Source organism: Dioscorea cayenensis, chromosome 12, assembly GCF_009730915.1.
Source record: "Dioscorea cayenensis subsp. rotundata cultivar TDr96_F1 chromosome 12, TDr96_F1_v2_PseudoChromosome.rev07_lg8_w22 25.fasta, whole genome shotgun sequence".
Lineage (NCBI taxonomy): Eukaryota > Viridiplantae > Streptophyta > Magnoliopsida > Dioscoreales > Dioscoreaceae > Dioscorea > Dioscorea cayenensis.
The window spans coordinates 20,256,281-20,270,070 of NC_052482.1; the positions used below are offsets into that span (position 1 = coordinate 20,256,281).

A 13,790-nucleotide genomic window follows, 5' to 3' on the forward strand; every position below is an offset into this window, starting at 1 on the left:
AAATATTTATTATTAAACATAATTCATTATTTTATACAAATAATTTATTTACACAAAAGAGTATTAATGTAATTTTCATCCAATCTCTTACTATTCGCTAACTCTTATTCTCCATCCAAACAACTTCTTTCATTATCCTCCTCTTTTCCCTATTCTTATTCTCGTTCTCTTCTCTTCTATTCCTCTTTTCATTTCCTATTCCAGCAATCCAATCCTGCGCAGTCAGCGAGCAAAGAACTTAGCATTGGGAACCGAGTAGTCTTTTTTTTCTTTTTTAACACACTTGCCAGACCATTTATCCTGTAAATTATTACCTTCTTAGTTGTCACAAGTACTTCGATTATGTCCTTTTTCAGCATCCTAATGGAAATTGTGCATTACATGATAAAACATGGCTGTTTTCCATTTGCACTTTTAAAATTTTGGACATTTGTAGCATTTCTTTGAGCAGTGCCTTGGGTAGTGTTCATCTCACTCTGCATCAGATTTTTGGGCAGAGAACTGAATGTTACTCTTTTCCTCCTATCATGGTTCTGGTTCTTTTAACTCCCTGATTATCCAGCTTGTGCGGTTGTACAAAACGTCCATGGATATAGTTTGTATGGGAAAAATATGTGAATTTTTCAACTCCTGTTATCCATATTTATCTTGTTTTTTATGGTGTGTTCATTGCAGGGAGCTGTTAAGGTGATGGCAAAAGATCTTATCTGAACAAGGCATCAAATTACAAAATTTCATGCACTCAACTCACAACTCCAAGGTGTATCTCTTAGAATTCAGGTAGGATTTTAGTTTTATTGTCATCTTGCATGACTAGAAAGCCTTATTGCCTTGAGTTTGTTGTAATGACTTAATGAAAATTTGTTGCAGGTTCTCTAACTAGTACTGTATTTAAAAGCATGAATGCTATGGAGTTTGGTTTTTTTAGCAATTGGACAAATTGTTACAATGAAAAAAAGTTGAATAATTAGTGAAAATTTGGTGTTTCATTAATCTATGAAGACAATTTAAGTTGTTGGTATTTAGATGTAGCCGCATGTAGGAGATGAACTATATAATTTGGAATTGAGTGTATAATTGATTGTATGAAGCAAAGGGTTCTGGACAAAAGAAACTGTGAAGTGGAAGGGATTGTTAAAAAGTTTAGTGATGATTTGCTGATAGAATACCAGAGTTTGGAAATTTGTCTCTTTAAGAGTGGAAGAAAACCAATGGATTGTTATATTGTAAAATCTCAATATGTTTATTGAAGTTTATGATGAATCAGTGTGAAGGTTTTTTTTCCCGGAAATCTAGCAAGCTATGATTATGCATCAGTAAGCTCTTGGTTTTTTATTATAATCAGGTCAGTTGGTTCTCCATTGGTGAAGCTTGCTTATTTCTCTTAATTTGGATGCAGGTAGTCTTGGTGTGTAATAATTTATGCAAATAATAGTTGGTACACTGAGAAGAAGTCAATTGATTATGATAAAAAGAACTAGTTCATCCGGAATGAAACCTATATATTGACTGAACAAGAATCTGATTAATTAGAATAATGGGTTCAGGATCTAAGTTATGGATTAATTTTTGTTATATCCACCTTACCTGATTAGTGCTCTCTAATATGTAATTGTCATCAGTGTGAGATTAGACACAACAAACATTGAAGTGAAGAACATTTTGGGTTGTTCACTTCAGTTGGTTGTACAATACTAGATTAGATTTAAAATTGTAAAATGACGATCACTTTAACTAATAATGACAGAATGACAATATTGACAACTGAATTTTAAGATATTATATCTGGATTCGATGACATTAGCAGATAATAATGGTTCAATGACATAATGACATTGCCGATGAAACAGAATTTTAGGCATGTTATTCCCTTCAATTAGATAAGTAAGGAATCATTAATGCGGAATCATGGTCGTATTCATGTGACCTTATATTCTTGGAGAACCTATCCTTTTTTTATCCTATCATAATAATGCAGATGAACACTTGTGCTTATTGCACTTGTTCTTATTTCTTTTTGCTAATATGGAAAACGAAGTTGAGCTTTCAGCTCAATGGTTGACCTGTACTGTTACATATAGATCCAATCCGATAATTAACTTCTGTGAAATAAGTTTTTATTAATAACTTTCTCTCAAATAAATGTGACTTCTCTAGTTTTCTGTTAACCCTCTTGATTGACTGGAGGTGAGCCTTTGTATCTCATTGTTCTGGTGCAGTAGAAAGGCAAGCAACATTTAGAAGATCAGAATATATATGACTTGAACCAAGCATGCTTATCGTTTTCTTCTCTTTATTCATTCTGTGTATTATGTCAACCTTTCTACTATATCATGCCTTCTATTTGCAAGTACAATTTTTTAGTGTTGCTCTATATTACACTGGGAATTTTATTTTATTCTGGCTGCAATTACTGATGCCGATAGAAAAGAGGTGATATATATATATATATATATATATATATTTGTGGTGTTCTTCAATCGAGGGAATGAAAATGGAGAAAAATAATTGATAGAGGTGAAAAGAAAAGGAAAGACAAATTTCATTGGTATATGTCTTCTTAATTTGCATATCCATCTTACTTTCTGTGTGTTTGGATTTTGGACTTTGGATTGAATGAGAATAGATGAGAACATGGACACTGAGTAGAGGGAAAGCAAAGATTAGAAATTTCATGGATGTATATCCATCTTATTTTCTGTGTTTGTGGACTTTGGATTGAACTAAAATTACAATAGAAATTGGTGAAAGGAAAAAGCAAATATAAGAAATTCTGTTAATATGTTTTCTTGCCTATCCACATGTGCATACAAATTGGTAACTGGAATTATTAAGAGAGGAGATGTCGTAATGGTTTATATTTGTTACTGTAGTACTCAGTTGTTGAGGAAAAATATTTCTCATGTATCCTTGCATTTGTGTGCTTGTTTGATTATCTATGCATCAGATTTTTGCTGCTGCCATTGTCGTATTAGTGAAGAACTTCTCAACCAGAGAAGCTAAATTTTATTAAAAGATATTGGAAACAAAGAAAGTAACAAAAACACAGTGGAAACGAGACAAGTGAAACTAACTTAGAAGACAAATCCATTATCAATAAAAAGAACGCATGACTGTATGATTGAAATGAATAGAAGGCAGAGTGGTTGCTAGAGATTGTAAACATCTTTTAAAGTTCTGACATTTGCAGATATGTCTTCTGTCAACTCTCAGCATGAGACCAAGTAGGATGGTGGATATAATAGCGATTTATTTGAACAATATGGTATCGAGTCTATAATAAGTTTGACACCTCTCTGTTGGCTTACATAGATGTACTACCTTTGTTATTCATCTTTGTTTATAATTTTGTTAGTCTTTTACATAGATGTACTACGTTTGTTTTAAAATAAGTTTTCCAGAAACAAGAAATGATTTTTATTTTATACAACTAGCCTTTGTCTACATTGGAAATTTACCATAAATAGATTTAAGCAACAGCTTATCTTTCTTCACCAAAAATTGGTACCACACCTAGGGTCATTTGGTGGCATAAGAAAATGGATCCAATTGTTTGGTTGTGATCTGGTCCCTGGAACAGTAGAGATTTAAAATAACACATTGGTTGGTGGACTGTGTATGTTGAGAGAGTGGTTTGTGATTTATAAACGCAAATAGATGATATCATAATTAATTTAATTTTTCTAGATCACTAACATCATGGTCTCAAGGTACTGCTTTGTTTGCACAAATAATATTACTAACAAGGATGCATATGAAGTTTTTATAATAATACAGGAATTTACACGTGTATAACAGTTAAAAGTTGTATTGCATGCATACCAACAACTACATGCTTGAATGAAGAATATCAATATATACCATCCACATTCTTGAATGAAATGGATCATGAAGTCAAAATTTTGCTAATTTTGTAAAGTTATGATTTGTTGTTGTTATCTTCTTTCCTTAATGAAAGAAGCACAGCAAGCTGGCAAAGATCAGATTGATAGTAGTTACCTTGCTATTCTTGGGTTTGCTTCAGTGGCAGGGTATCATGGAGGACACTCCCATTGACCTTTAAGCTGCCAGTCCAGGCCATTTAAAGTAAAAATGGACAAACAGTGAACAATGATCTCAAAAATTCATGCAGAATGGGTTGGAATCTGTTCATGCTGCTTATCAAAATCAAGAACTCTGTAATGAATCTAAAAGAAATTAATCCGGGTTTCAGATCTCCCCAACAATCTAGCTTTTCAGATCTTGCTTTTATACACCCATTGGATAGCAATTTAAAGTATGACGTCAAAGTGTAAGAGGGAAGTCGTATGTTCAAATCTCTCACTCAGCAGATCACGCTCTCACGTACTTGCATACATCGCTCACACGGGATTCTCTATTATTCCATACATGCGTTCTGTCAAGATCTGTTTAATCATGTTTATATTCACGTACATGACTTGTATTATTATATTAATCATCTGGTTTATAGCAATTTTGAGTTGAAAACATTGTTTTCTTTTCCTTTTTCGTCTAAGCTGGGCAAGACTTAAAAATTCGAGGGATGTGACCTGAAAAAGAGTTATTAGAAAGATCTATGTAAGAGAAGAAGAAGAAGGGGCTATGCATATGGAGATCTGGTAAAGGACCTGAGAACAAATTTGAAGAAAGATCAAGGTTTTCCATGTGAGTGAAAGTTAAGAATTCAGGGATCATCCCCTGAATTTGGTTATTGGAGAGGTCTAAATCAACGAGGTTGTGAGTAGTCCAATGATCAATTTTCTGTTGATCGAGTGTTGATTTATTTTGATTTTTCTGTTATGTTAACTATTTTCAGTAAAGAAATGTGTTTTGATTTACTAATTAGTTTTTTTTGCTTATAATGGCTTTGAGCAAAGGCTCAATGCCCTTATAAATGATCATTGCTTTATCTCTGTTGCCTGATATTAATCATGTTGGGATGCTAATTGCATTCCTACTAGATTAGCTGAGCTATAGCATTTAGTTTTCTCTCATCAATAAACTCAACAAATATATATGCTTTCCGGTTTTTTAAAACAAAACATCGTAGGCAAGGACTTAGGCCATTAGTAAAATAAATTTTTCTATAAGTTTTTTTTTTATATTAAGGGTATAATTTTGAGAAAAATCATATACAAATAGGCCCAGTAGACAGAGAGTTATTTGTGATAACTGATAAGCATCGATGTTTTAGAATTTTATTTTATTTTTTTTTAAATGATTTGGTTTTTCATGTCATTTTTCTCTTGATGTATCTGAAGACTACTCAACAAGCTACCTCAATAGTGGTTTTTAACTTTTTATCATTGCATTTTAAGTTTTAATTAATTATTTTTCTATTTATACAATATTTTGTTCAATAACTTATTAAATGATTAACAACAAAAGAAATTTTGAAATTAGAGCTTTAGATGTGTCACATGGCCATTCATGTAAATATTAAAATAATTACAGTCCACTGTATGTGTGCATCAAATCAAATAATCAATCATGTTATAATGTTGAACTGTTTATTAATATCAAGAATTAAATATTATTTATTTATCGTTTTGTCTTCATTATTAAATGCCACTGGTCATGACTCATGGTTATGAACTTGGAAAGAGAAAACAACAAAGAATGTGGAGTCTTATATCTGTAATGGGCAAATTGCAAGAAAATAACCGATAATTTATGGAAACTCTTCCCAACGTCCAGTCGGTTTGAAAAAGGCTAAATTGAAAGAAAACAAATCAAGCTGATCTTACATCTAGTAAATGGGGCAAATTGAAGAAGATAACCGACAACTTATGGAGATATGAAAAAGAAAAATGCAGATAAAACTGGCTATGAAAAAGTTTAAAGAAGAAAAATAAGATATTAGTTACGAGACTTGAGTCATCATCGATCCTAATATTCAGTGCCTATATTCAATCGAACAAAGCACGAATTATGCAAAAGGACATTCTCAACAACCACCTTCGCTCATCATCAAATCCATTCAAGCTATTTCGATAATATAGGAAGTGCTTAGATGATTTACCGAATATTAGTTTTAATGTAATTAGTTTTTTACATTGTATTGACTTTTTATTAAGGTTATTTTCAATAAAAATTTTCAACTATTCCTCGTTTTTATAAATTTATTATATATTAATAATTATCTATTTTAGTTATTAATTAAATAATTATTATTATTGATTATTAATTAATTACACACAAATTAATATTATAACAAATACTTATAATTATATTAACGAAATAATAATTTTATATATTTCATTACAATAATAAAAACAATAAAAATATAAAAATATAATTAAAAATAAAAATAATGACCATTTTGGGTGTTGGAAGGTATGACCCCAGTTGCACTCAAAACCCAAATTTGGGATTTGGGTGTGGGTTGGAGTACTCTACACCCAAATCCCACCCCAAATTGGACTTTGAGCTGTAAGGCCAGATGGTCTGGTTGTGGCCTCAGGTGGTGAGGGTTCCCAACATGAGCTGGAGAGATTGGGAACAGAGAGAGAGATGTTTTTCTAATTTATTTGTTTTCATACTAATGTAAAGCTTGATAATGATCCCAAAAATGCTTGGCTTAAATGATATTTTTGGGACTTTTACCAGCAGATAAGTGAGCTACTCTCAGAGTTCTATAAAAGAATAAATTTTTTTTAGTAAATTTATTTGTTTAAAAAATTTAAAAACTCTATCATTTGGATCAACCCGATTGAGTAAATGAGTTATGTTTGATAATGGTTTTATACAATTTATTGTTATGTTGGGTTTGAGCCCAAATAAAAAGCAAACTTTTTCTTTTTAATTTACATTTTGAATGTATTAAGATGAATATTGGGCTAAAAACCTTGATGCTATAATTATTTAATTTTTAATTTATTATTATCATGATATTTGAGATAGTGTAGTATTTTTATTTATTGAAAAGCAAAAACAAATGTGAATAATAAAATAAAAAAACAATAATACAATGAGGTGGGGTTTTTTGTTGGGGGTGATCTAAAACATGTAAGATTACCTCAGTTGAATGTAAATCTCCATTTTTAACCTTTCAATTCAATAAAATTTCAAAAAAACTTCAATTGTTTTTAAAAATTAAAATAAGAAAAGTCCATCCTCATTCATCATATACTTTTTATATAAAAATATATTTATTGAAATATTTAGTTAGAGGAAAGAAAAACATTTGATTTTTCTTTTTCAAATATTAAGTTGAAGATTATTTATTTCAAATAATTAAATTTGACTTAATTAATATTTATATAAATATAATATTTTTAAAGTGAAATTTTTATTATTAAACAATTTTGATATATTTGGCAACTTTAGTGGAGCATTTTAGTAAAAAGATAATTAATAAAAATATAACTTTAGTGTTACATTCTAGCTTAAGGCTACAATCAAACTGAGTTTGAGATGAGCTTTGTTTTGTTCAAGCTTAGTTTGATACTATTTAAACCGAGCTCGAGCTCAAATCGAGCCTATTTGGAGCTTCCTTAGATTGCTGTTAGTTCAACAAAATATGAAGATAATGTGGTTTAAGAGGTTGGTTGAGTAATTGCAATCCATGATGTTTTTCTCACCTCTACAAAAGTATTTGAGACTATATATGTTGGGAATTTCATATTTGCGTATGTAATAGTGTTTAAGTATATAAATGTTTGCCATGAGCATATTCACTATTTTTCTCACTTTTTAGAAAAATATATTTAAGACTATGAATTCTAAGGTTTCATGTCTCATGATTTAATGGTTCTTTATTTGACTTTTAATTACAATCAGATTCATAGTTTTTTTATTTGATTATGTTTATTTACTTTTTGTTGTAGAACTCATGGTTTGAGGATTAAGAGGTTTGAAGATTATGGAGATAGAAGATGGTGCTAAGTTCATTTTTGGTGTACTTAAAAATTATACACGTAAACAATTGTAATAGAGCTAGATAAGATACTGCTAAATTCTTCTTTTTCTTTGGGGTGTATTTAAGATGGTGCTAAGTTCATTTTTTTGGCATGCTTAAGTAAAAATACATTGCTTTGAAATTATCAATGAAAATCTTTTGAAAACCAAGTTTTTAGAATATTTGTGATTATTTTGCAAGATTTGTCTTGTAGATATGCAGGTCAAAAATAAAAATACAACTGTAAATTTACCACCCAAAAATAATATATTAGTTAATAGATCAGTTTTTGAGGTGGTTTATGACACTATTAATTAATATTATTCGGAAATGAGTTATTAAATCATTTATTTATTTATCTATTTATTTATTTATTCATTCATTTTATGTGAAATACTTTATGACACTATTGGGGGAGGAGCGCGTGGAGAAGGAAATTACGACCGGGGACCCTCAGATTAACTTTATTTTTATTTTTGATGCGTTTTCCCCTTCAAGGTTGTTGTGGGTTTTATTTTTAAAACATTTTTTTAATTTATCATTCAATGTTTTTTTTTTCCTAATAATCAGTTTACATGCAGTACTGTCTTATCTCCAGACCAAGATAATTTTTATTCTTTTATTTTTAAAAACAAAAAAGTCAAATAATTAGCTTCTCTTAATCAAAATACCTTAAATATTCAAATCCCATTTGTCCATTCAAAATAATATAAAAATCAACCGTTAATATTCGAACATAAATCTTACCTATTCTTACTTAAAGCACGTTAATGTTTACATGGCCGTAGAAGTGCAAATTAATGATGCAATAGGATGCCCTGCCGTGCCTCCTTCCATTGCGTGCTGGTTCAGTCGATCCCTCGGTCTCGGTCAGCTCGGCCATCAGTTTCTCCCGGTCAAGCGAGGAACTGGAGGAAGAGGAACTAGGCGAGCGAAAGCTGGAGAACGAGAAGCTCGAGCTCGAGCATCTTCATCGGCCTTACACTTTCATAACGGTTTCTTTGTTTATATTTTTTTATACTCCCCATTCGTTCGCTTTTTATCCGTCATAAAACTTATATTCTTTTTATTTATTATTTTTCAATATTAAAGCGTTTATTATTATTTTTAATATCCTATATTTATATTCGATTTTCTCATTGGAATTAAATATGAGAGAAAAATATAAAGATATAAATTAGGAGTAATTTTGGAAAGATAACAAATTTTTTTATAAAAATTTGTGAAATAACTAAATTTATTGGTATGTGAGATTCGGTTATTCACGACAGATAAAAAGGAACGGAGGGAATATTTAATAACATAAGAATAACAGTTAATAACTTAAAAATAAACGTTACAACCATTATTAACAAATATTTAAGAAAAATAATAAAAAAAACTTAAAAAACCTGATTTAAGAAAAATAATAGAGCCAACATATAGTTGGCTACAACTGCTAAAAATAAACACTAAAAAGTCATGATTATATGTACATGATAGCGTTAAAAGACCTGATTAAAAACCCAGAAGAGCCAATCAATATCGCTTTAATAACCATTAATTTTTTTAATAACTTAAAAATATACCTTAAAAGTCATGACTATCAAAATATTTCAAAAAAGAAAGCATAATTAAAAAGCCAGTACTTTCTAGATATTACCATTATTATTATTATTATTATAATTATTATTGTTGTTGTTTTTGATTGTCATCTTCATTAAAACTCTATTCAAAAATACAGTCAAAGTTAATGCAATAAACAAATATTTTTTAAATATATATATATATATATATACTGTGAAGGCAGGTGAATGCGTACCATTAATGATGTTCTGGTGGGCACGATCTTTGATATGAATTCCAACTTTGTTTGATGTTGACAACACGTTGATCTTCTTCGGTGTTCGTGTAATGCGTTGCGGAGCTTCATTCTCGTTCCGTCCACGTTTATGGCTTACGTGTCTCAATTGCATGGGGAACTTTGTTTTCATTCTCTTGGCCTACTACATGGCTCAACTGGCTCATTTGCTCATTCTTGACCGCCATCTCCTACTCTCTTTTAATTTGGTTTTTTTTTTCCTTGCTATTTATATAGAGTAATATATATATATGAGAACCCATCATCTGGGGACGTCCCAGATTTGAAATCTAGGGATATCATCTAATAGCCCAGTCGGATGAAAAATCGGACTGCTTATCATTATAAAACGGTAGAAATGCGTTTACATACGGTGTTGTCGATGATCGATAAACGATAAAAAGGCTGTATACGGTGTTTATATAATCGATCAAATCAGTGGATGATGATCCGACGAAACCAGATTTAAAAACATCGCAGAATTGAAATCTGCAGCGTCACTGGGATGATGTTTTCACTATATATATATATATATATATATTATAGTTGTTAACCCAATTAAATTAAAATATTTTTAGAAAAATTTTTAGTATATTATTATGTATCCTATTTTCAATTCAAATTGGTTTGGAAATTTGTAATATATTAGTATATATCCCTAACTAAATTTACATATTTTTGGAAAATTTTAATATATTACTAAAATTAAATAGTTTTGGAAATTTGTAATATATTATTATATATCCTAATTGAATTCAAATAATTTTGGAAATTTCTAATATATTAGCATGTATCCATTTTGTTTTTGGAAATTTGTAATATATTATTGTATATCCTAACTAATTTGGAAATTTGTAATATATTATTATATATCCTAATTGAATTCAAATAGTTTTTGGAAATCTCTAATATATTAGCATGTATCCTATATTTTATTTTATTTTATTTTATTTTTGTATGAAAAATGGATACATGTATCCTATTTTGATGGGAGCGAAAGAAAAGACATTCAAATTTTTTAGAAATATCTAATATATTAGTATAGATCCTACTTTGGATAGGAGTGACTAGGAAAATACATGATGTGAAAAATTATATGTATACAGTATATATATACACATTACAGGTTCAAAAATAAGTTTTTAAAAATATCATTAGATTTATAGTACTTAGGGTTACTGTTCAGTATCATGATCCTTTATGGTTAACTTTGGAGACCAAATTCAGATCATACTCTTCCTCGCCCCTTTAGCTTTCTATGATTTTTTAATAGCATTTTTTATGAATGTTATAATATAGAATATGTAATTAATAATATGGCATACATATTAGAAGCTAATGTTTTTAAAAATCCAATTAGTATATATTGGTATATATGCTGTAAAAACACTATATTTTATTATTTATAAAAAAATATTCTTAGTCACCTGACCTTTTACAAATTGATATGTATAAAATTATATATAAATTTTTTTAAAAAACAATAATTGTCAATATATATTATTTAGCTCCTTATTTTCACTTGACCCACTTTTAAAAAATTTATGGCTCTATCTTTTCATTGACTATATGTATTTGTGAAATTATTGTAGTATATGTATAAAATATAATGGAGAGGTGTCAGTCAAGATTGATCTACAAAATATATGCGTGTTCTTACAAATATATAAAAAACAATATAAAAAAGAAAATATATGAGGATTTATTTGGAAAATTTGTAGGAAATGTGAAAATGTGGGAATCTTAGACTTATTTGCAAAGTTGGCACAAAAATATAAAAATGAGATAATCTTATATTTATTTTAAAAAATGGTCGGATTTATTTGCATAAATTTTGTAAATTAGTAAAACTTATTATTATTATTATTATTATTATTATTATTATTATTATTATTATTATTATTTTGTAAAAATGGATAAACCGTATGCATTAGAGAAAGAGGAATAGTACAACATAATTTTTGAAAAAATTTATTATCCAACGTGTGCGTGCGCGTAGATGATGGTGATAATAATATTAAAATGCTTATAGATGGTATTATTGAAGCTATTTAATTACCAGTTTATGAGATCTCTCATGGTCTTAGGGGCTATCTGTATTGGCCCAACTTAATTGGCATTCTTTTTGGGCTAAAGAGGGGCACAGGCATCAACTGGGGCCCGACCCAAACCAGCCATACCTACATGGCTACATGTTAGCTTTAGGATTATCCGTGCCTCAACCTGAACCGGCTCTAGCTGATATGCTAACCCACCGGGCTAGATTAGCCTGGCAGAGCCAAACCCGTCCCGTGTCACTATCTTAAACCGCAGGCCGAGTTAGAACCTCCTAGCCATGGGTTTATTTAAAAATAAAAATAAAATTATAAAAACAACATATATATAAATTGGGTTTAGGTATGACCCTTTTTACAGGCAGTTACTAATTGCCATATATATTTTTAAAAATAAAATAATTGATGTGAGAATTAATTTGAATAACATGAGACTATTATTTTTATTTTTAGTTAAAAATATCAATTAATAACTTGCAGTTTATTTTGAAGCAGGTAAGTATAAGAATGCTAACGTAGACCACCATTGTTTGTGTCTTGTAGACCACCATTGTTGATATTTTTTTGCCCTAAAAATCAAATAGAATTTTAAAAAATGCAGATATATGTATGATAATTTTAAATAAATCACAATAATTAAAAGTTTTATATTTATTAATTTTATTTTTGTTAAATACTCATTATTGAATACTTTTAATAATATTTTCAAAACCAGATATTACTTGATGTAGGATTAAATCTAAATTTTAAGAATAATTGACTTGATTAAAAAGGATCTATGAGGAATTGAAGAGATTTTATTAAATAAAAAATTTATTTTTCCATAAAAAAAAATTAAATATGAAATGATAAATCTAGGAATCATAAATATCTTAATTTATTTTTAAAAATTAAGTTAGAGTGAAAAACTTTCTTATCAATATAACAAAATCTTAAGTAAATTATTTATTAATCAAGATTTCAAATATTATGATTTTAAGTTAATAATATGTTTATAAATACGCAAGATTTTAAAGATTCCACATTAAATGAAATATATTATAGAAAAATTACGGTTTTAAATTAATAATATATTTATATTGTTGCACACTCATAAAATTATGTTGTAGTATAACAATATATATATAAATAATTTGGTATTACAAAAATAGATAATATAAATAATAAAGATGAATAATAAATATAAAAATAATAAATTGTAATGTTGAATGATGAATTTCTTTCACAATGCTTTTGCTAATAACAAGTAACAAGTAAATAAAAATGATACTAAATGCAAAAATATGGGTGAAGATATATATACATTATTAGAAAATTATTTTCAATTTTTAAATAGTTTTTATCTTTTTAAGTTTTGTCTCGATTTATTTAGTTTACTTCCGGTCATGGGTTTGTACCCAATGCGTAAATTTCTATCCTATGAAAATATATATTTTTTAAGCGTACAAACCCAGTATCAGGCATGATATAAACGTGAAACTAACTCGTAAACATATATGTTTTTGGATTTTTAGAACATCGTATGTAAGGGACCTAGGGTCGTTGGTAAAATAAATATTTCTCGGTAAGATTTTTCTTTTATATTAAAAGGTATAATTTTTGAGAAAAATCAAATCCAAATAGGCCCAGTAGACGGGAGGAGTTGATTTGATGATAAGGATCAATGTTTTATAATTTGATAATGATTTGGTTTTCATGTCATTTTCTCTTGATGTATCTGAAAGGCTACTCAACAAGCAACTTCAATACTGGTTTTCATCATTGCATCCTAAGTTTTAATTAATTAATTAATCTCATTTATAAGCAACAATTTGTTTTCATGGCTCATTAGACACAGAGTTATTTGATGATAACGATCAATAATGATTAACAACTAAAGAAATTTTTGCAAATTGATGTGTCACATGGCCATTTATGTAAAACAAAAATAATCACAGTCCACTGTTTGTGTACATCAAATCAAATAATCAATCATGAGTCTTAGTTGTGGGTCTGT

General features: G+C 28.8%; 1 long non-coding RNA gene across 1 annotated transcript; it reads left to right on the forward strand.

Moving 5' to 3' along the window:
- Window positions 1–565: 565 nt before the first annotated feature.
- Window positions 566–1,545, forward strand: LOC120273522. Its single transcript, XR_005540559.1, has 3 exons — window positions 566–599; window positions 676–780; window positions 871–1,545. It is a non-coding gene; the product is annotated as an uncharacterized LOC120273522 (long non-coding RNA).
- Window positions 1,546–13,790: the final 12,245 nt, after the last annotated feature.